The sequence below is a fragment of the Peromyscus californicus genome, unplaced genomic scaffold (assembly GCF_007827085.1).
Source record: "Peromyscus californicus insignis strain IS unplaced genomic scaffold, ASM782708v3 Scaffold_14__1_contigs__length_90479793_seg_2, whole genome shotgun sequence".
NCBI classification, from domain to species: domain Eukaryota; kingdom Metazoa; phylum Chordata; class Mammalia; order Rodentia; family Cricetidae; genus Peromyscus; species Peromyscus californicus.
In genome coordinates, this window is record NW_026294436.1 from 50,634,446 (window position 1) to 50,656,605 (window position 22,160).

The following is a 22,160-nucleotide window of genomic DNA, read 5'->3' on the forward strand; positions in this document are numbered from 1 at the left end:
AACAAAGACTAGAACAAGACACTTATAATAAAATAGACAGTCCTACAAGTTGGTGGGTACAGTCATTTTCTTCTGCTAAGTGAACCTGTGTGTGTGTGTGTCTGTCTGTGTGTGTGTTTATGTATGTGTGTTGAACTGTTGGTAAGTGGATAGTGAATAATGAACATCATTTGAATAAATATTTGCATACAATTCTAACATACCTGTTTCTGACGACTCAATTATTCCAAAATTTTAATAATGAAATGGTGTTCCTAACAATGATTTTTAATTTACTTTTAAATAAAATAATTTGGAAGGAGTTTTAAATTAGATTCAACTTACCTATTCAAATCTGATGGGAAGGAGGAATGACCCCAACAACCTTCTAAGTGTCTGGAAAAATCAGAACCCGACTTTCCTCTCAGAATTCCCATGACAGTGGCTTCCATGAGGATAAAGAGCATTTACCTATAATTCACATACAGAAAAACGTGGACTGGATGGACACAAACACAGATATGATGACTCAGAGCTAAAAATATGTTATCTGATTTTCCATGTCATAATAGAAAGGACAACTGAGAAATCTTTTCCTTTACATCTTAGCAGTATGGTTTCACCTCCCAAATGTGCCACACAGAACCAAACCACAGCTCCAAAGGGCTGATTTTCCATAGCCTGTCTCAGTGTGGCATCCAGAGTCTTCCTCCTGTCCATTTACTGACACATATATCCTGGTCCCTTTTTCTAACTTCAAACAACTTCCAATTCTCGTTCTCCACTAATTCTTCACTAAGAAAAATCTATTGTCAGAATCCCCAAAAACTGCTCTTCAATGCAGCAGAGACATTTTTCTTACTTATAATTATGTTCCCAAACTCGTTTGGGGCTGTGAATTCTATAACCGTCACTCACCAACAAGTCAAGGTGTCTGAACAGGCAGGAATTAAAAGGTCCCATAGGGTCAAGGCAGCTCGTGAGACAGGGACATACTCCCTCAGAAGAAGTCTAGCAATAGTTTAGCTGGGGTGCTCTAGTTTGTGGGAAGAGTACAATATATAAAGGAGAAAGAGAGCAAAGCCGGCCACACATCCAGCCACAGGAGACAGTCACAGACCTGAGGACTGGAAGCAGGCCCCTAATTCCACAGCAGGAAAAGAAGGCAGATCCTCATGCAAAAAAATGGTTATGCCAGGCAAGCGATGGCATCAAAGTATATCAGACGTGGAGAGAGAAAAGGCAGATTCATCACTGTAGATAGACTCAGTCATGGGGCAAACAAGGGAAGAACTCGGACATTGAGCTGGGATTCTCAGCTTCTGTTCTTCATGTCTTTTTTTTTGCATTGATTTAGTTAGTTAGCTAGGGGCATGTGGAAACATGAACATACATGTTCAGTGTTAGGTGGTCAGAGGATAACTTGATGGAGTCAGTTCTCCCCTTCCATCATGTAACTCAGTCCATCCGGCTCGGTAACGAGTGCCTTTCCTTGCTCAGCCATCTCACTTCCCTCCCTCTGAGTCTCAAACTCCTCAGAGCCTGAGAAAACTTGGAAGAGTCTACAAATTCCCTTGAATCCTCCTGGAGTTTCCCTTCCCACAACCTCTTTGTCCCAAATATTCACATACAAGCGGGGTGTGGTTACACAGGTGCTCAGTTCCAGCACTAGGGGGGCAGGGAAGGGCAGATCTCTGTAAGTTTAAGGCCAACCTGGTCTGCCTAGTGAGATCCAGGTCAGCCAGGACTACACAGTGAGACTCTGTCTCCAAACACGCAAATATCCATACAGTGTTCAGGCAGCTCACGTGTTCTAGAGGAACAGGGGATACGGAAGAAAGGCTCATGGGATTTCAGGAGCTGAGAGGAGAAGCTGGTTTCATCTAAGTCTGTCTTCAAAAATATAGCATCCCCAACTGTCCCTTGTGACACGGGTTGTCATGGACTCATTAGTGACACAGAAAGAGCAATCAGTCATTTCAGACACTCTCGTGGCTTCAGGGAAATGTATTGGCCCTCTCGAGTTGCAGAACAAAAAATAGGCCCAGATTATATTGGACTCTATTATTACATAAACATGAAAATAATTATCTTTTCCTAACAGAGCTAGAACTAATTGATTTTTTTTGGATAGCTCTAACTCAGTTTAATATGCATTTCCTAATAAAGGCACAATTAGCAAGTCAACCGTAGCATCACGTTGTTCCCCGTCTCTTTCCAATTAACTATCTCCCTAAGAAATAGCTCCACTCTCCTCCTAACAGCACATCTGGTGCTAAGCCCTCTGGGAGCTAAAGCCGTTCCTCCCTAAACAACTGCCAGGGTGTTGGAAACGAAGGGTGCTTACTCAAGCTTGGCCACAAACCAGGTCTGTCAAGATGTGGCAGGGAGTATAAGCCTCTTCTCTCCCTGAGCACTAATAAAATCTCCGAGGGCTAGCTGAGGTTATTTCAAGGACAGTTATACAAAACAAAACAAAACTGTGTGGGGTAACAAGAAGAGCCTGAGTCAGTAGACCTGCCCCATTATGGCTTTAAAAAGTAAATAACTTGCTTCTGTATTATAATAGTGAAAGTAGTCACCCTGGTTATGAATTGAATGGTAAAAAGAGACAGTGTACTCTTGACTCCTTCCACAGTGCTCTGGAAACCCTGTGAGCTCATCCTTGTTTACTAGATAGAGTCTTAAGAGTAACTTGGGGGTCAGCTCAGACAATAGAACAGCTAAAGAATTGTGACCAAGGTGGGCACTTCATATAGAAGTCCTTATGTTCACACTCCTGTTCACAATCAGCCATCTTGCAAAGACCATATTGTTCTGGGCATTCCTGAACATGAACCAGGCTTTCCTTGGTGTTTGAACCTGGTCGGTGCTAGATTAAGGAGAGAAATGGGACAGATGGGTCATAATGCCCATGAGCAGCCACTTTAAAATTCTTACATAGGGAGCACTTAAAGGTAAATGCAGGGAAAGAAAAAGGAATAGCCTGGTTAAATGCATCTCATCCAGGACAGCATGCATTATGTGCCCTCTGTATTCAAGGCATTGATGCAGATAATATTGTTTTTGCTGTTGCTTGAGACAAGGTATTTCTACGTAGCCCCATCTGTCGGGAATTCGCTGTTTAGACCAGGCTGGCCTCAAATTCATAGAGATCTGCCTGCCTCTGTCTCACAAACACTGGGATTAAAGGTGTGATCCACCATGCCTGGCTTGATACAGATACTATTGTAAAAGCTGGGTATGATAGTGCATATCTATAATCTGGTATTTGAGAGTCTGATGCAGAAAGATGAAGAGTTCCAGGGCAGTCTAGGCTTTGTAGTAAAACCCTGCCTCAAAGAACAAAGCAGCTACCTGGCATGATGGCACATTCCTTTAGTCTTAGCACTCAGGAGACAGAAGTAAGTAGATCTCTGTGAGCTGGAGGCCAACCTGGTCTACATAGTGAGTTCCAGGACAGCCAGAAGTATATGATAGATCCTGTCTAAAAACAAACAAGCAAACCACCAGGCACGATAGCCCCTGCCTGTAATATCAGCACTTGGAAGGTGGCAGCAGGAGGATCAGAAGTTCAAGGTCATTCTCAGAGTCTTGCTTGAGTGGCATAAAAGACACTACTTCTGACACTGGAGAGTGGACAGGGTAGTTGTTAGGAAAGGAGACATGTATGTATAAAAAGACATAGAACCATCCACACTATGGCCTGCCTCTGTGAGGGCAAATTCTCCACCTGCCTCGGTGTGCTTGCCACTTAGGAATGTCAGATGTGGTCAGGCGGGGGGTGGGGTGGGGTGCAAGCCTTTAATCCCAGCACTCAGGAGGCAGAGGCAGGCAGATCTCTGTGAGTTCAGGACCAGCCTGGTCTACAGAGCTAGTTCCAAGACAGCCAAATGCTATGCAGAGAAACCCTGTCTTGAAAAACCAAACAAAAAGAGAGGGGTGGGGGAGAGGGAGGAAGCTCAAACGTTTGATAAAGTTGTTTTGTTTTGTTTTTCGAGACAAGGTTTCTCTGTGTAGCTTTGGAGCCTGTCCTGGAACTCGCTTTGTAGACTAGGCTGGCCTCGAACTCACAGAGATCCGCCTGCCTCTGCCTCCTGAGTGCTGGGATTAAAGGCGTGTGCCACCACCGCCCGGCATGATAAAGTTTTGAGTAATGAACAAGGAACACTGAAGGGTGTAGTCTCGTGTCAGGAAAGGAAGAAAGTGGACAGTATCTGTGTTAAGGCGAAACAGGATTCAAATCACATAGGAGGAAAAAGAGAAGCCCCCCCCCCCCAGTGCTAATCTGCCGCATTCAGAGGCAGATAGCTGAGACTCTTCATTCCCTAGGCTAGAAAAGGATGGTAACATTGGTCAACTGCAGACAGTCTCAGGCATTGATATAGACACGTGCTCATTCATTCTTTCCACGCAACCACTCCATGAGCTGTGTGTTACTGTTATCCATTTTGCAGATGAGGAAGATACACAGTTCTAGGGAACTCAACCCCCTCCCCCCTGCTGACTTTGGGGAGCACTGGGCACACACACACACACATACAGGCAAGCAAAACACTCATACACATAAAGTGAAATCAATCTAAAAAAAATTTACGTTATTCAGGTGGTGGTGGCGCACGCCTTTAATCCCAGCCCTCAGGAGGCAGAGGTCGACAGATCTCTGAGTTTGAGGCCAGCCTGGATTTTAGAGCGAGTTCCAGGACAGCCAAAGCTACACAGTGAGACCCCCCAACCCCCTCCCCCCAAATTATCTTTTCTCTCACGGTGTGTTGTTAGCCCAGTTATATAATGGACAGTGGTCACCCATGATTAAACACTTTACATTTGATCTTAGTCATAGAGCAGAGATCGACAGAACACTTTAAATTCAGTGAAGTATATACCCAATGTATGACCTAGGGCCATCACCAAAGCTAAAATTTGAATGATTCCTCCAGTAATATTATTTTTCTGAAAAAATTTAAGAATTCTTTTTCCCCCCATTCTTTTTCTTTTTTTTTCTTTTTCTTTTTTTTTTTTTTTTTTTTTTTTTTTTTTTTTTTTTTTTTGAGACAGGGTTTCTCTGTGTAGCTTTGCGCCTCTCCTGGAACTCACTTGGTAGCCCAGGCTGGCCTCGAACTCACAGAGATCAGCCTGGCTCTGCCTCCCGAGTGCTGGGATTAAAGGCGTGCGCCACCACCGCCCGGCCCCCCCATTCTTTTGAGACAGGTTAGAAGTATTTTTTTAAATGCACTTGTATCCACATTGCATGTTTTCCTTCTTGTTTCTGTACTTTCCTCTCCCTTCCCCTTCCTGTTCCTCTTGTGCTGCCTCTGTCTCCCTCCTTCGCTCCCACCCACCTCCATCTCCCTTCAACATCCCTAGAGCCCTGGTTCCAGGGGAGTCCCTTGCTCACTCACGACCCAGGCACCTTGTCCCCAAACTCTAGAATGTGGTTTCTGTAGATCCAGCTTTGGCCGCTAGGGGCCCTCTGCTCCCTTGGCCTGAGAAGAGAGAAAGAGGGAAAGGCAACAACAAAACCCCCCCAAACCAAGGACAAATAAAAAGAGCTAAAGAGAAGGTCCGCCAAACAGCCAAGACGGTTTTCGAGTTTAAGATGACGACAGGACTGTTCATTGTGTGGATTGGCACAGCTGACCGTCGGTCGCAGCCTTGTCCTCTGGCCATCATGGGAGAACGGGAAACTCGCTGCCTCTCAGAACTTCCTTTCTCAATCTTCTCCCTCGGACTCAGGACGCCGGTTCCAACCTGCTCCACGACCCCCTCTTCTATCGCTCCCATCGCTTTCACCCCTACCCCCAACCTCCTCCTCTGCTTCGCCCTGATCTCGTCTCCCAGCACTGGCCAGGAGGGAAAAGCCGGGCTGCAGGCCCTCCTACGGGTCTGGGGGAGGGCAGAGCTGTGGCTTTTTTCAACCCTTCCTTAGGCAGTACCAGCTGGTTTTGATTCTTTCTTTTTTCTCTCTCACTGATGATTTGTCTGTGTGTGGGTGCTGGATCCCCCAGGACTAAGGTTACAGCCAGTGGTACAGTTGTAAGCGGCCATGTGGGTACTGGGACTTGAACCCCGGGTGCTCTGGAAGATTAACCAGTGCTCTAACCTCTGAGCCGTCTCTCCAGCACCACCACCTCCCACCACCCCCAGTCTTGAGTCTTAATCTCCACTGCACAGTAGGAAGTTGGGGGCAGAGTCAAGTTTCAAATCCAGATCTTCTGGCTTCTGACGTGTGGACTGCCCTTTATACTACAACCCCTCCTTTAAAGGGCCGTGAGATGGCTTAGCGGGTCAAAGTGGGTTTTGCTGTTAGCTACGCTCGCTCCATTTTGTAAAGTTCTTCCATTTTGGTTAAACAATGACAATTACTGAAACTAGGTTGGTTTCCTGAACGAAAGTAAAAAGCTTTCCTAGATTCTTGCCCTCACTACCCTAATGGCAGCAACAAGATATTTTTTTTCCATCACCTGACATTTTATTTTACCTACCAGGAACCTTGTTTTCCTAGCTATTCCTAACTGGACCAAAAATCGGAGGGAAAAAATTCAGGCCCCTTACCCTCCCTCCTCTGTAGGTACTCCACCCTGTGAGCCCTGTAAGGCCTGGTTGTGCTCTCTGATTTGTTGGGCTCTGAGAACTCTCCTCCTCCTCGGGGCTTTTCCTGAATAAAGCCCGTTGAAGAGTTGCTTGCCCCTTGTCCGTCTTTCCTTCTTGATGACCTTATAGACACCAAGCCTGAGGGCCTGTGTTTCATCACCAGGATTCACGTGGTAGAAAGAGAAAACCCGCTTGTACACGTTGTCTTCTTGACTTCTACATGCCAGATACGGCACACGCAAGACCCACCCACACCAATAGGTAAAAGTAAAGGGCTGTGTATGAAGTCAATGGCAATAACAGGGAATTATGAATTTGGGGTCAGTGAGTAAAGGAACTTGCCACCAAACCTGCCAACCTGAGTTTGATCTCCAGAACCCACATGGCACGAGGAAAGAACCAACTCTCTGCAAGCTGCCCTCTGACCTCTTTCTTTTTTTTTATTGTTTTTGTTTGTTTTTGCTTTTGTTTTGTTTTGTTTTTCGAGACAGGGTTTCTCTGTGTAGTTTTGGTGCCTTTCCTGGAACTCACTTGGTAGCCCAGGCTGGCCTCGAACTCACAGAGATCCTCCTGGCTCTGCCTCCCGGGTGCTGGGATTAAAGGCATGCGCCACCACCGCCCGGCCCCTCTGACCTCTTTCTAAATATGCAAACACACTAAATAACTATTTAAAAATATTTAAAGAAATTCTGAATTCAACATGCTAATTGCATTGTGATATAGAGTTCTAAAGGTGAACAATGCCTATGGAAAATATATTTTTATACCTTCTCAGGTGTTCAGGGCCTCATTGGAAAAAATGGATTCTTACATGTATGTATTTATGACATGAAGTCAGAGGTGAAACTGGAGAACAAACAGGACTAATAGGAGAGAGGGGGTAAGGGTATGGGAGGACATATACTCAGTGTATAACATGTATGTGTATGAAAATGTCCATATGTGACACAACATCATGAATAATGGATGTTTCTTTAAAAATAGGAAACGTCCTTATGAAATCCAGTTCTATAAACAATGACTAGAGACAGTAAAAAAGTTCAATATCCTGAAGAGGAAAACAATGATTTTTCCCCATCCTGTAGTGTACTGGTTCCAAAAACTCCTATTTTTACCTGAGAGGATACTCCCCGTGTTCTTGCATTTCAATTTCATGGATGGCTAAGAACAACTCCGCAATAGCATTGGCCTACCTAATAACAAATGATAGAGAGAAAGTCTACTCCAAGGAAAACTGTGAGGTACTTGGAAAATCTACCTGACTAGTCTCCCATTACACCAGGTTTTCATCTTGTCTGGTGGTCTGATGTCTTTTAGGACATCATGGTGGGAGCGTGCAGTGGATGAAGCCATTCATTTCATAGTGGCTGAGAAGCCACAAGGAAGAAGAGCTTTGGGTCCCACAGGTTCCTTTGAGGTCAAGGCCCCAAGGACCAAAGATACCCCACCACCACTAGGTACCTCTTCTTTGTGTTTTGATTTGTTTTTGAGATGGGATCCCAAAGTTTTAGACTCAAGAAACCCTCCCTCCTCAGTCTCCCCAGTAGCTGGGGCTATAGAGACGCATCACTGCACCTGACTCAAGGCCCCATTCTTTTGAAGTTTCTACCACCTCGTATGAGCGCCGAGCTGGGTACTGAGCCTTTATGACATAAGCCTATGGGGGGCATGCTAGAGACAAAGAGCAAAGTTCAAATAGATTTTTTTTTAACCAGCATCCATCTCTTATTGCAAAATTTATACAGGACTGCTCCCTACTGGGAATAAGAGATGTCTCAGTGGTTTAAATACTTGCTGGTATGGGAGAGGATCTAAGTGCAGCAACTCACAACTGTCTGTAACTCCAGCTCCAAGGGATCTGATACCTTCTTCTGGATTTTGTAGGAACTGTTCTCTCTCTCTCTCTCTCTCTCTCTCTCTCTCTCTCTCTCTCTCTCTCTCTCTCTCACACACACACACACACACACACACACACACACACACACACACACATTACAAGTATTTTGTTTATTGTTTGTTTTTTTGAGACAGGGTTTCTCTGTGTAACAGCCCTGGCTATCCTGGAACTTCCTCTGTAAACCTGGCTGGCCTCGAACTTACAGAGATCTACCTGCCCTTGCCTCCCAAGTGCTGAGATTAAAGGCATGTGCCACAAACACATCACCATTCCTCTAGTGATTTTAGTACACACTGGTGATTTTTCCCAAAGTTTAGGCAAAATATGACAACTTGCTATATTGATTTGTTTTTGTGACTTTAGAAGGGGCCATTTTTACACATAGCAAACCCTAAGACTCTTTGAAGAGAGATGTCTTCACACAGCAAGGCTGGAATGTCACCTTGATCACTAGACTTATAAATCAGGGCTGCAATGAAATTGAACCACACAGTCTTAGAAGAAGCTGTCTTCTTCCTTTTGTTTGGACATTCTCTCTACACCATGACAGCTCTAGAATTTACTTCTGTGCTGGCTAGTCTTATGTCAACTTGACACCAGCTAGAGTTATCTGAAAGGAGGGAACCTCAGCTGACAAAAAGCCTCCATAAGATTGGGTTGTAGGGCATTTTCTTAATTAGTGATTGATGGGTGAGGGCCCAGCCCATTGTGGGTGGGGCCATCCCTGGGCAGGTGGTCCTGGGTTCTATAAGAAAGCAGCCTGACAAGCCATGTGTAAGCCAGTAAGCAGCACCCCTCCATGACTTCTGCATTAGCTCCTGCCTCCAGGTTCCAGCCCTGTTTGAGTTCCTATCCTGACTTCCTTTGATGGTGAACAGAGATATGGAAGTGTAAGCCAAATAAACCCTTTCCTCCCCGACTTACTTTTTGGTCATGGTGCTTCATTTCAACGATAGAAACCTTGACTAAGTCACTGCCCTAGTCCAGATATTCATTTGCCTTGCTATTCCTTCCCAAGTGTACTGGTCTTTGTCTAAAAGGTACAAAAGCATCCTACTTTGGACATCTCCTCAGCCTTGGCTCTCTTATAAAGACACTTCTGTACATATACATTTAATAAAACTTTTTTCCCTGTTTTTCTCTTGCGAACCAGCTCTTGTATTAATTGGATTCTTAGAGCTAGCCAAAGAGCCCACATAAAAACTAAGATGGGGATAAAGGAGCCCTCTCTCTCCTGTGTTGCTATAACCATTATTTCATTAAGGGTTGTGAATGGTGAGTTTTAAATCCTAGTCTTCCTGCTACAATTATTATCTGGAACCTTCTCCCTCTACCTACACATGTTGGGATGACAAGTATATGCCACTGCACCAGGTTCATGCAACATAGGGCATCATGCCTGCCTGCATGCATGCAAGCACTTTACCCACAGACCTACATCCCCAGCCATGTCGGAATTTTTCCATTAAGAAGTATTTTTCTTTAATAATTTTTCTACGGCTTTCAAACAGGGATATTACCCATTATTACATTATGAAATGCAATTCCTATAAGAAAATGTAAACAAATGCTTGGCTTGCTCATGTATTTACTAATTTCTCAGAGGAATGAGTTGGTTGCCTAGCAATTAGGAACGTGACCAGTAGATTTTTATAAAAGCATAACTTCAAATATCTCCCTCTATTGGTAACATACAATTCCCTGTAATCACAGTTGTTTTGGATGCTTTAATTATCCCCTCAGATCAGCTCTTTTGAAACGACCTTTTTGCCTTTGAAATCTCTTTTCTGGTGCAGAAAGATACTCCAGCTCCATCTTCTATACTTTCCGACCCAGAACTGCAACAAGCCGCTTCTTACTAACCTTAGCTACAGTGGGTGAGAAATGACATTTGGACCCATCTGGTACTAGAGGTGTCCATTGTGAGTTCATACTGGGGGTAAGCCAAATAGACATTCTTCCTTTTGTGTTGTGTTGTGTTGTTTTAAGACAGGGTCTCACTGTGTGGTCCTGGCTGTCCTGAAATTCACTATGTAGACCAGGCTGGCTCCAAACTCACAGAGATGGTGGATCTCTCGCAGGTGTGCCTTTGCCTCCCAAGTGCTGGGATTAAAGGCCTGAGCTCAGGTGACTTCTATGTTGTCATTTCCTCATGCCTTTTAAACAGATAGGGCTAACAAATTCACTTAAGAAGAAACAAGCACAGTTTCATACTGACATTTTTAGTGTAAAGGAGATTTTGCAGGTTTTATTTATCTGCCTCAATTTTATATTTGAACTGTTTTCTTCACTAAAAATCACAGGTCCCACAATGTAAACAGAATCATTATTTTTTTTCCTGTACAATTTATGGAGTTGTTTCAAACAGCCACAAGAAATCCACGTGTCCTTATACTACCAACATAAGACAACTGAATGTTAAATAGAATTGAGTTGTTTTTGTTTGTTTGTTGCTTATTTGTTTATTTTTAAAAGCTATTTTCTATCCTTAGGATATAGCCCACTAGGGAAGTAGTGTTACAATACTACAATCCAAACGCACTTGGAATTCTTTCTCTGTGTTGTTGTGACAGATTTACAAAAATGTCCTGAAACTATGACTACCATGAGCTATTGCTCCTGTGATGACACTGTGAAATGTGACAGCTGACCTTTAAATAAATAGAAATAGTTCCCAGATAGGCCTGACCGAATCACATGAATAGCTAAAAGCAATAAGTTTTCTCTGCCTGAGAGAGGAATATGGGACTCCAGAGAGGTCAGAGGGAGAGATGCACAGGCCTTTGCTGTGAGATGCAAGGTCCCCGCGAGGAGGAATGAAGGTGGCCTACAGGAGCAGAGCTGTGCCTGCTGGTAACCAGAAAGGAAATGCACACATCTCAGGCTCCTGAGGGCAAGGAGGAGAATTCTGCTACTGTCCTGAAGAGCAGGAAGTAAACAAATGGCCACAGGTCTTCCATGTAAGTGCTAGGCCTCGCCAACTCCCTGACTTTAGGATTCTGAGTTCATGAACTGAGAAAGCGCTGAGCCCACCTGGACATCTCCCAACCCTGACATCACAAGGTCATGCTTCCAGCTGCTAAGTTGGTGGTGATTTTCACGTACTGGTGGAAAACTAGTGAAAAGTTCTTCTGCCCCAGAGGTGTCTTAATTCTATTCTGTTCTATTGCTTTGAAGAGACACCATTCTCAAGAAAGAAAGCATTTAATTGGGGGCTGGCTTACAGTTTCAGAGGTTTAGTCCATTACCATCATGGCAGGAAGCATGGTGGCATGTAGGCAGACAGAGAGAGGGAGGGAGGGAGGGAGGGAGAGGGAGAGAGAAACTAACTCTGGGTGTGGCATGCAGTTTTTCAACCCTGAAAGCACACCCCTAGTGACATACTTCCTCCAACAAGGCCACACCTCCTAATCCCTTTAATCCTCTCAAATAGTGCTACTCCCTGGTGACTAAATATTTTTTAAAAAATGGCTTATGGGGCTATTCTTATTCAAACCACCACAAAGGGATATTTACTCTAGCTTTTATTCCATTTTCAGAGGTCATTTTGTTCTTTTTGTGTTAGCTTTTTTTTTTTCAGTTTTGTAAAATGTATACTTAAGTTTCAAATTCAAAACCATACATCAGCTGGGCAGTGGTGGTGCACGCCGTTTATCTTGAGAGGCAGAGCCAGGCAGATCTTTGTGTTCAAGGCCAGCCTGGTCTACAGAGCGAGATCCAGGACAGACTCCAGAGAACTACACAGAGAAACCCTGTCTCAAAAAATAAAACAAAAACCATACATCAAGTGATCTCCTCGGAAATCTTGCTTTCTTTATTGGAATCACTTTTTTTATTTGTTTGTTTTTGCTTTTCAAGACAGGGTTTCTTTGTGTAGCCCTGGCTGTCCTGGAACTTGCTGTGCTTCCCAAGTGTTGGGATTTTATTTCATGTGCGTGAAATACACACACACACACACACACACACACACACACACACACACACACGAAATAAAATCTTTGAAAAAGAGGTGATTCCAGGAGCCAGGTAGTGGTGGCACACTCCTTTACGCCCAACACCTGGGAGGCAGAGCAAGTTCCAGGACAGGTTTGGATTCTCTAGAACTGGAGTTACAGGTGGTTGTGTGCCACTCAACATGGATGCTGGGACCTGAACTAGAGTCCTCTGCAAGAGCAGTACCCATCACTGAGCCGTTCTCCTGCTCTGGGGTCCATTGTTTGATGTGCTCTTCTACTTTTGAATGTAAGCAAACACCAGCGTGTTCATACTCTCTTTATCTCACACAACACATAACAGACACTCCTGTGTCTTGCAGAAGTGTTTTTGACATAACGATTCATCTTAGCTGCCACTACATTTTATAGAGACTCTCTTCATTCCTTTGTGCCTTTCAATCCTAACTTACTTAATCAACCTCCTTTTGGTAGACACCTGGGTAGTTTCTATCCTCTCAAATTACAAGTATTTCTGATTTCTCTAACAACATTTTATAATTTGGGACAAATTCCTAGGAGTGCCACTATTATAGATCAAAAGGTAAATGTATATTTCTTTTAAGCGGTAGGAACTAGGGGGCGGGTTGGTTGGAGGAGGTAAGTATTCACAGGAGCATGTCTCTGAAGCTATGCCATGTCCTCGGTCCACTCTCTTTTTCTCTCTGATTCTTGGCTGCCTTGAGCAGAGCAAATTTTATCTGTCCTCTTTTGCAATAATGAAATGGGCATATAAAGGACCTAATACAAGTTTGACAGATCTGAGAGTCTATGTGCTGTAGACCATCTTTGCAGAAAAGTGCCCGAGTTTAACTGACAGTTGTGCATGGATGACCCATCACTTATGAGCGAAGGTTCTGACAGGAATGTTCAAATGTCCATACATCCTACAATTTGAGGCAAATTTTCCTCCTCTCGCTTCTGCTTTTCCTACACACACACACACACACACACACACACACACACACACACACACACTCACACACACACACACACACACTCACGCAGAGAGAGGGAGAGGGATGGAATGAGGGAGGGAGAAAGAGAGAGAGAACAAGCTGATGAAACTGCTCTAGGGGAGGCGTACAGCCCATAAAATCATAGATGACTTCATTCCAAGGTAGTGAAACAGAGCAGAATGAAGCTTCTGGAAAGCCAGTGTAGGGGACCATTTGCTTCCTCTTCTTGAGGTGACCATCAGTTGCTAGCGCTACTTAGCTCTACTCATATTATATCCACGTCTTCCTAGGTAAGAGCCTTCCTGATCTATTTCTGTCTTCCCACCACTAGCTAATCATTGTGACAACTCCAAATCCATACTTACTTAATTAAAAAGTTGTTGGCTCCTTCTCGGCCTTGGTCAAAGAAGCTTCCTTTTGCAGTGGGCAGCCGTTCACACAGACACTCTTAACTCGTCAAATCTGTGACTTAACCGTCAACTGCTCAGTCCTACACGGGACATGTCTATTACCTCCCTGAAGGCCCAGGGAACACTGTAGAAGGGCAGAACAAAGGTAAGATCTGGAAGAAACCTCATTCTCTGGAGATGCCAGGGCACTGTGATGAGGAACACATAGCAGCTGTGGATGCTTGCACAAGCCCTGCCTAGAAATGAGCCCTTCAACGTATCATGGATTGAGAGGTGGATTGTAGGCCCCATCCTTCCATGAGGAGCTACTAGCAGTTAACGGTTGCCAGGAGAGGCAATGCCATCTTCTTCAATGATGTACCATTGGTAAATCGCCCATGCTCTGGTAAATAACTCCCTACCCATTCTCAAACAAACAACCCTAATAAACTCAGTGGGGTAAAATAAATACGTCAATACAGACATGAATGTAGGAGGGGGTTATTTGTGAAGAAAGGGCTGGCAGGCATGGGAAGAAGAGAGGGTGATGGGGGTGAATGTGGTCACAACATATGGTATATAAAAATGACATTTTAGAAAATATGCTAAGTCTTAAAAATTAGTTAGGAAAAACAATATTGCCTCCTGTGAATGACCAGTGGTAGAACGCTCCACTGGTGGGAAAACCTTCATCCAGGGTCAAAGAGTACAACCAGGACCTAAATTCTTTCTCACTCTCTTTTGTGATGTTTCTTTTAAATTTATTTATTTAGGCAGGGTTTCTCTGTGTGGCCCTGGCTGTCCTGGAACTCGCTCTGTAGACCAGGCTGGCCTCAAACTCAGAGATCTACCTGCTTCTGCCTCCCAAGTGCTGGGACTAAAGGCATGCACCACCACATCTGGCTAGTTATTTATTTATTTTACATGTATGAGCTTTTTCCTGCATGTGTGTGTATATATATATAAATCGCTTGTGTGTGGGCAGAGGTCAGAAGAGGGAGTCAGATCCCCTGGAACTGGAGTTACAGATGTTATGAGACACTATGGGGTGTTTAGAACAGAATCCACATCCTCTGCAAACGCAGCAAGGACTCTTAACTGTCTCTCCACAACTCTGTGTGCTCTCTTTCTTAAGTTTGGGCTTCACGTAGGGGGGATCCCTCCTGTGGTCCCCAAATGACTGCTGCAGGATCCCTCCTGTGGTCCCAAAATGACTGCTAAAAACCTCCCTGACTTTGGACCATGGAGGGAAGAAACTAGTTGCTATGTTGTTGTTCTGTTTCTGCGCAGGGGATTGAACCCAGTTCTTGGGCACACTAGGCAAATAAATGCTCTACCATTGAGCCACATTCTCAGCCTCAGTTGCACGTGTTCTCAGCAAAACGTCAAGACTTCACTTGAAACAGAGCGATGTCTCCTGTCTCCCAGTAAACCAATCCCTGTGGCTAAAAAGAAACGGATGATGCTGAGAAGCAAAGTGCACGCTGGAGCTGGAAGAGAAATCAAGGTTATGTGAACCCCATGGTTGATGCCCAGGAGGAAGCCATAGTTTCCCAATGAAATTTTGAGGGTATGCTTTCTGCAGAAAGGAGTGTGGACGTCCAACAGCAAACAGCAGTGCGCTGTCTAGTTTGTTTGTTTGTTTGTTTGTTTGTTTGTTTTGTCAAATTGACACAAGCTAGAGTCCTCTGAAAGGAGAGAACCTCAATTGAGAAAATGTCTCCATAAGATCAATTAGCTATTGATGGGGGAGGGCCCAGCCCATGGTGGATGGTGCCATCCCTGGGCTGGTGGTCCTGGGTTCTATAAGAAGGCAGGTTGAGCATGCCATCATGAGCAAGTCAATAAGCAGCTCCCCGCCATGGCCTCTGCATCAACTCCTGCCTCCAGGTTCCTGACCAGATTTTCTTTAATGACGGACTATGACGTGGAAGTGTAAGCCAAATAAACCTTTCCCACCCCCACCCCCAACTTGCTTTTGGTCACGGTGTTTCATTATAAAATAGTAACCCTGACTAAAGATAAGCAGCTACTCAGAACTCAAGCAGGGTATCTCTGGGAATGGGGCCCAAGATCCATTTTTACAAACTCTTCAGGGGATTCCTTTTGTTTCGAACGTCTCTATTGAAAGACAATTCACACGTGGTAAGGTATACAGCTCATTGGTCTTCAGCTTCACGTGGTCATCATCATCATTAACGTAAGTTTTGAATGTTTTCATCCTCTCCAGAAGCGGCCTTGTATACATTGTCAGCCGTCTTTCATGTTTATCCCATTCCTAGTCCCAGTCAATTCATAAGCTAGTGTCTGTCTCTACAGATTTGTCCATTCTGGATCTCTCATGTACATAGAATCATACACTATGTGTTGTGTTATGCCTGCCTTCTTTCAATTAGCATGATTTCATCCACAACGGCTGAGTAATGTTCCTGTGTGTGGATTTGCCACATTCTGCTTGTGCATTCCAGTGAGAGACCTTGGGAAGTTTCTACTCTTGGTAAGTTACGATAACACAGTTAGGAAGATTCATGTACATGCTTTGACATCCATCTTTCCTGGGTAGACACCTAGATGTGGAATCCCAGGGCTGTGTGATAACCTTATATGTGACATTTTTGAAGAGCTGCCAAACTGTTTTCTGAAGTACCTGTGAAGTACAAGGGCTCAGGTTCCGTCACAGCTTGCGAAACACTTGTTATTGTCTTTCTGATCATAGCCATCCCAGTGGGTGTAAAACAGAGTGCCATTGTTGTTTTGATTTGTTTTTTTTTTCCTAATGACTAATAATGCCAATGAGCTTTGTGTTCTCACTGGCTGTATATTTACCTTCTTTGGAGAAGAACCTCTGCACATTTTTAGAATGAGCTATCTTTGTATTGAGAGACAGGAATTCCTCGGATATACCTGGATGCTAGGCCTTTGTCAGATTGTGATTTGCACAGATTTTGGCCCATTCCAGGAATTGTCTTTTCCCTTTCTGATGGTGTCCTTTGGGGGCATTCAACTTTTAATTGTAATGAAGTCTCTAGCATAACAAACTTAGTTTATCATTTGTGTTTGTGGTATCTGAGATACTTCTGAGATACTTCAAGGGCTTTATATCTCTACCGGAGTTTCAGAATCCGAGGTCCCTGAAAACATCCTTTATTTACCTTTGCTATAAGGTTTTTTGTTTTTTTGGGTTTTTTTTGTTTGTTTGTTTGGGGGTTTTTTGGGTTTTTTTTTTTTGGTTTTTTTTTTTTTGTTTTGTTTTTTCGAGACAGGGTTTCTCTGTGTAAACTTTGCGCCTGTCCTGGATCTCACTCTGTAGACCAGGCTGGCCTCGAACTCACAGAGATCCACCTGCCTCTGCCTCCTGAGTACCGCCACCACCACTACCACCACCACCACCTGGCTTAAGTTTGTTTTTAAAAGGTGTCTTTTCCCTTTTTATACATGTGTGTATGAGATACATTTCCACGGGGGGGGGGGGGGGAGTCACAAATGTGTGGGTGCATGTGTAGTGTGTGTGTGTGTGTGTATGTGTGTGTGTGTGTGTGTATGCATGTAGAGGCCACATATTGACTTGGGGGAATCATTTTCCGCTTATTCATTGAGACAGGTCTCTCAATCAAACCCAGAGCCCACCAACCTAATAGTTAGCCAGCTTCTTTGAGAATTCCCATCCTTGATTTTTGAGACTGCAATTACAGGCCAACTCCACCTCACTTACCTGACATCAGTTCTGAGATCCAAGCTTTGGCCCTCCTGCTTGCTTGAGGGACTAGAGCTTTTTTTTTTTTTTTTACGGGGGCGGGTGTTTTAGTTTATTTGTTTGGGATAGGATTTCACTGTATAGCTCTTGCCATCTTATAACTTACTATGTAGACCAGGCAGGCTTCAAATGCCCAGAGATCCACCTGCCTCTGCCTCCCAAGTGCTGCAGTTAAAGGCGCTCACCATTGTGCTTGCCTTGGGGCCAGCACTTTAACCACGGAGCTCTCACTACAGCTATCACGTGCTTTAAACGTTTTATCAGGCTGAGCCCTGGTCTTATATTGATGAACAGACAACCTCTCTGTCTCACTCCATAAGGTACCTGCTCTCGTGGCGTGTTTCTATTTACTAGTGGATACTGAAAAGAACTGAGTGGAGAGCTGGTGAGGTTCAGCGGTAGAGGGGGTCTCTGACAATTCTGGCCACTGGAGTTTGACCCCCTAGACACACATGGTGGAAGGAAGGAGATGTTTCCTGTAGCTTGTCCTGTGACCTTCGTAACTGGCCACAGCACCACCACACACGTGCACACAAGCTCAAATTAAATAATAAAGAAATTATAAAAAAGAAAAAATACAGATAAGTAGAGATGCATTTTCTTTTCTTTTTCTTTTTCTAGCCAGGGTCTCACTATGTAGCCCTAGAACTCACTATGTAGAACAAACATGCTGGCCTGGAGCTCACAGAGATCTGCCAGTCTCTGCCCCTTAAGTGCTTGCAGGACACCAAGATACATTCTATATAGGAAAAGTAACAGAGGGAATTTGAAAGTCTTTCACATTGCCCAGGGAAGGCTTCTTGGAAGAGGAGACATTTCAGCCTAGTTGTGAGGGTAGGAAGACTGGTACAGTAACAGTCCATGTGGTGCAGATAGTCTAAGTCATCGTCTCACTTTTACTAGCTTTCTGTAGACAGATGGGATGAAAGGATAGTTTACTTAAAAATGCCTCATTAGACGAGAATTCTTCAGGAAGCATTTGGGATTCATTTGGATGAGGCCTCTCAGCTTGGAAGTGTTCTGAGGGCCCTAAAAAAGAATGGCTCATAAAACCAACTAAGGAAGGTTTTGTTTTTGTATTTGTGTGTGTGTGTGTGTGTGTGTGTGTGTGTGTGTGTGTGTGTGTGTGTGTATGTGTGTGTGTGCATATTTCTCTTCTTTTTTTTCCAGGAAAAAAATTATATTCTTGCACAAAATTAGTGTAATTTTCGCACATGGCTGTCACCTACACAGTGATACAGAGAGAAATAATTATTTCAATAATAATTTCTGATTTTCCTTCTTCTGACTGGAAACTGCTCAGAGCTCAATATTAGCTCCAGAAGGGGGAAAACACAAAACCATCTTACGATAGCAATCAAAAAATGTGTTTGTTGGCAGCAATTTCTATCCCCAAATGTACAGTAAGTTCTGAGCCTGTGAGTTATGGGGAAAAAAAACCTTTCTGATAAATAATATATCAGGTAATAAGCAGCAGGCTAAAAAATGTTTTCCATTGAAGAATTCAAAATGAAAGAGTAAGTCTGAGGGAAGTTTGCTCAGTGGAAGGTGCCTTTTACACAAGAGCCAAAAAAGCTGTAACTGTTTGCTCTGAATTCTCATTCGCTCCGAGGCAGCACTCTGTGACAAATAGTTCCAGATCTTTCCTGAATGCTAACTTTCAGAAAAGCTTAATGTCTAGATTGCATGGCTGTCGGTGACAGACTTGGTGTGTGTGTGTGTGTGTGTGTGTATACACATAAGTTCAGGTGCCCACAGAGGCCAGAGGTGTTGGAGCTGGAGTTACAGGTGGTTTCAAGTCACTTGGTGTGGGTCCTGGGACTCCAACTTGGGTCCTTTGGAAGAGCAGTAGGTGCTCAGAACCACCAAACCATCTTTTCAACTCTTCATTTAACTTTTAATTCCCACAGATAGGTAGGTACTCACACCCCCATTTTGTATATGAATAAGCTGAGACTCAAAAAGGATAGCTAATTCCCCCAGGGTCACAGGGCTTAGTTGGTGTTTGAATCCATGTTAATTAAATTAATAATCAGAGATTTTGGAATACATGTCTAAAATACTCCCGAGAACACCTTGATTTAAGCCACTCCGAGCATCTAATTGGCTGGATGACCTAGACTTTGAAAAGGACTTAGCTCCTAATTTTTGACCGAATAAAAGCATCGCGTCACACAGAATAGCAAGCCATCCATTTACTGTTCCCCCTCATTATCCCACTTGTTCCCTAAAGCAGTTGGGGGTTTAGCAGGTGGTAGATAGTGAATTATTATTCTAAATGCTGCCCAATAATAATAAGGAGGCAGCTCCCACAGTGTCAACTGGCAGACAAGGGAATAATTAATGCACTTATCCAAGCAGATGGATTTCAGAGGGATTTGAGTACTACTCTAAGCTCAGTATCAGTATTTTATTTATTTATTTATTTTTCTGGAATTTGACAACAGGCGTTATTACTTTGCATCTGATTATTATGCTGACGCATGTGCTCTTCCTTTATGATTATTTCTTTTTCTTCGCAGTTGTACGGTTCGCTTCAGTTTTTTTAAGATTACAGCATAGAAACCTAGGGGGCTGGAGAGAAGTATGAAATATGTGGGATGAGGAAGAAGGAAAGAAAGAACAAGAAGGAGCTTTCGTCTTCTGCACAAGCAGGCCCGGGTCTTTATTCTCTCTGCTTTTTCTCCCCCTTTGTTGAGAGAGGGCATGGAGGCATTGTAAAGGTCTGTTTACATCCACTCTCCACTCCAACTTGCTTTCATTCGCTTCGGGGTTATTAACTGTGATATTGCCAGGGTCCAGGACAGAGTCTGGTACTAGACAGATGCCCTCAGTGGTTGGTTGGATGAAGGTGAGTAAGGGAAAGGATGCCCTGAGTCCAACTGGAGACGGGAGGAGGAGGAGGAGAATGCAATTGTGGAGAGGGAAGAATCCGAAAGTACTTGAGGGATGGAGAGAGAAATGGAAACGGATGTCCCTAAAGGCTGGAACCGGGAGAGAGGAGGCCGGAGTAGAAACCACAAAAAGGTTTCCAGGGGGAAAAGTGGGAGAATGGAGAGGGTGAGGGCGAGACAAAGAGCCGCGGGCCGAGGCTGCTCAGAGGCTGGTCGTGGGAAGAAATGGGGAAAAAAGTGGCCGGGCGGGCGGGGAGGCGGCGGAGGAAGGGGCGTGAGGGAGGAGAGCGGGGCGGGGCGCGGGACACCGGGCATCGGGGGGCTCGGGGCGCCGGCCGGGGCGGCGACGAGGGCGGGCGAGCAGCGGGAGGCGGAGCGCGAGCGCCTCAAAGTTCCTCGGCCTTGCTCCGGGCCCGGGGGCCGCGTGCTGCCGGCGGGAGGAGCGAAGCGGGGCTCGGCGGGCTGAAACCCGAAACCTCGCGTCCCGGGCGCGGTGCGGCTGGGCTCGCAGGGAGGAAGCGGCGGGGAGGCGGCCGGGCCCCGAGCTGCCGCGGCGCTTCGGTGAGCACCGGGCGGGAGAGGGGGTGGGGGGCGCAGGCCGGGGCGGGACGGGCTGCCCCGGGATGGAGCGGCGCTGAAGGCATTGTGCTAGGCGCCGGCCCGGCTGGGTCTGCAGCCCTCCCCCGATCCCCCTTCCCTTTCCGCGGTGTTCTGCTTCTCCCGGCGCCTCTCTCCCAAGTCTTCTTGAGGCTGGTTCCCGGCTGTACCGAGCCTTGCTTTTGGGGCGCTGGCGCTTTCGCGTCTGGCTTTGGAGCTCTTTGTGGGGAGAGCCTGGGGGCGCGCCCCTCTGATCGGCCAGAGGCTTTTTCAGAAGCCCACCTGGTTCTGCCGAGGGCAGACCGCTCCGTGTCCCCGGAGGCCCTCTGCACATCCCCTGGGAAGGGAGAGCATCAGTGCATGCCCCGGACTCTGTAGAGGAGGGCCGCGCCCCCTGAGGCCGGCTCAGGAATGGGGGTGTGGGGCACAGCGGCTGCGACCCTCAGCTGGAATCCGTGAGGACCAGGTGAGTAACATCCTCCTCGTCAGGACTCAGGGTGTCCTGTGCCAGAGCCTGGGTGGGAGGCGAAGCCAGACGTCGCCCCGTGCCGTGGAATGGGCGCCCCTGCTCCTTAGATCTGTGAGAGGGAGATCTGGTTGGTTTGGGGACTGGGGAGAAGCACTTTACCAACTGGGCCAAGAGCTTAAGCCCCGGTGCATCCTGTGGACAAAGGCATGTGGCATGAGGACGTCTATTGGGATGGCCCGACGCGCTTCAGAGCAGCCTGCTTACCCGTGCCTGCAGCCGGGCGTTGGCACCTTTGGGTAGCACAACTCTGAAACTCTGCCTTTTCATTATGGTACCTCTCATCCGTATTGCAAAGTGTTTACAAGAGCGGCCATTTAGCCCTCCTCCCTGCTAGGTAGGGAGAAAGTTGCAGTTTTGGAGGGAAAGGAACTGGGTTCGGTGATGTGCCCAGGGGGAGACACTGATAGATCAGACTGTCTTAGGAGCTGGAGGCTGCTGGAGCTTTGGAATCTGTCTCCTCAGGGTAGAGCCATCCCGGGTTGCAGCCTAGCTTCTTGGAGCCACGGCTTTGCCAAATCGATGATGTTTGCCTGTATAATGCATCTTACTTTCTTCAGCCACTTTGGGAGCAGGTGA

At 45.5% G+C, this 22,160-nt stretch overlaps 1 protein-coding gene across 5 annotated transcripts in view; it reads left to right on the top strand.

Moving 5' to 3' along the window:
* The first annotated feature begins 20,013 nt into the window (after positions 1-20,013).
* Positions 20,014-22,160, top strand: part of Gpr161 (G protein-coupled receptor 161) — a 41,284-nt gene continuing 39,137 nt past the window's right edge. Inside the window, exon 1 of one of the 5 annotated variants that reach the window (XM_052737460.1) lies at positions 20,014-20,287. The gene's annotated coding sequence lies outside the window, so the exon portion shown is untranslated. Of the gene's footprint in view, positions 20,288-20,312; positions 20,416-20,445; positions 20,592-20,815; positions 21,020-21,077; positions 21,522-22,160 lie in introns of those variants that run through there. The other 4 variants (XM_052737461.1, XM_052737458.1, XM_052737462.1 and 1 more) reach the window with 4 other exon arrangements.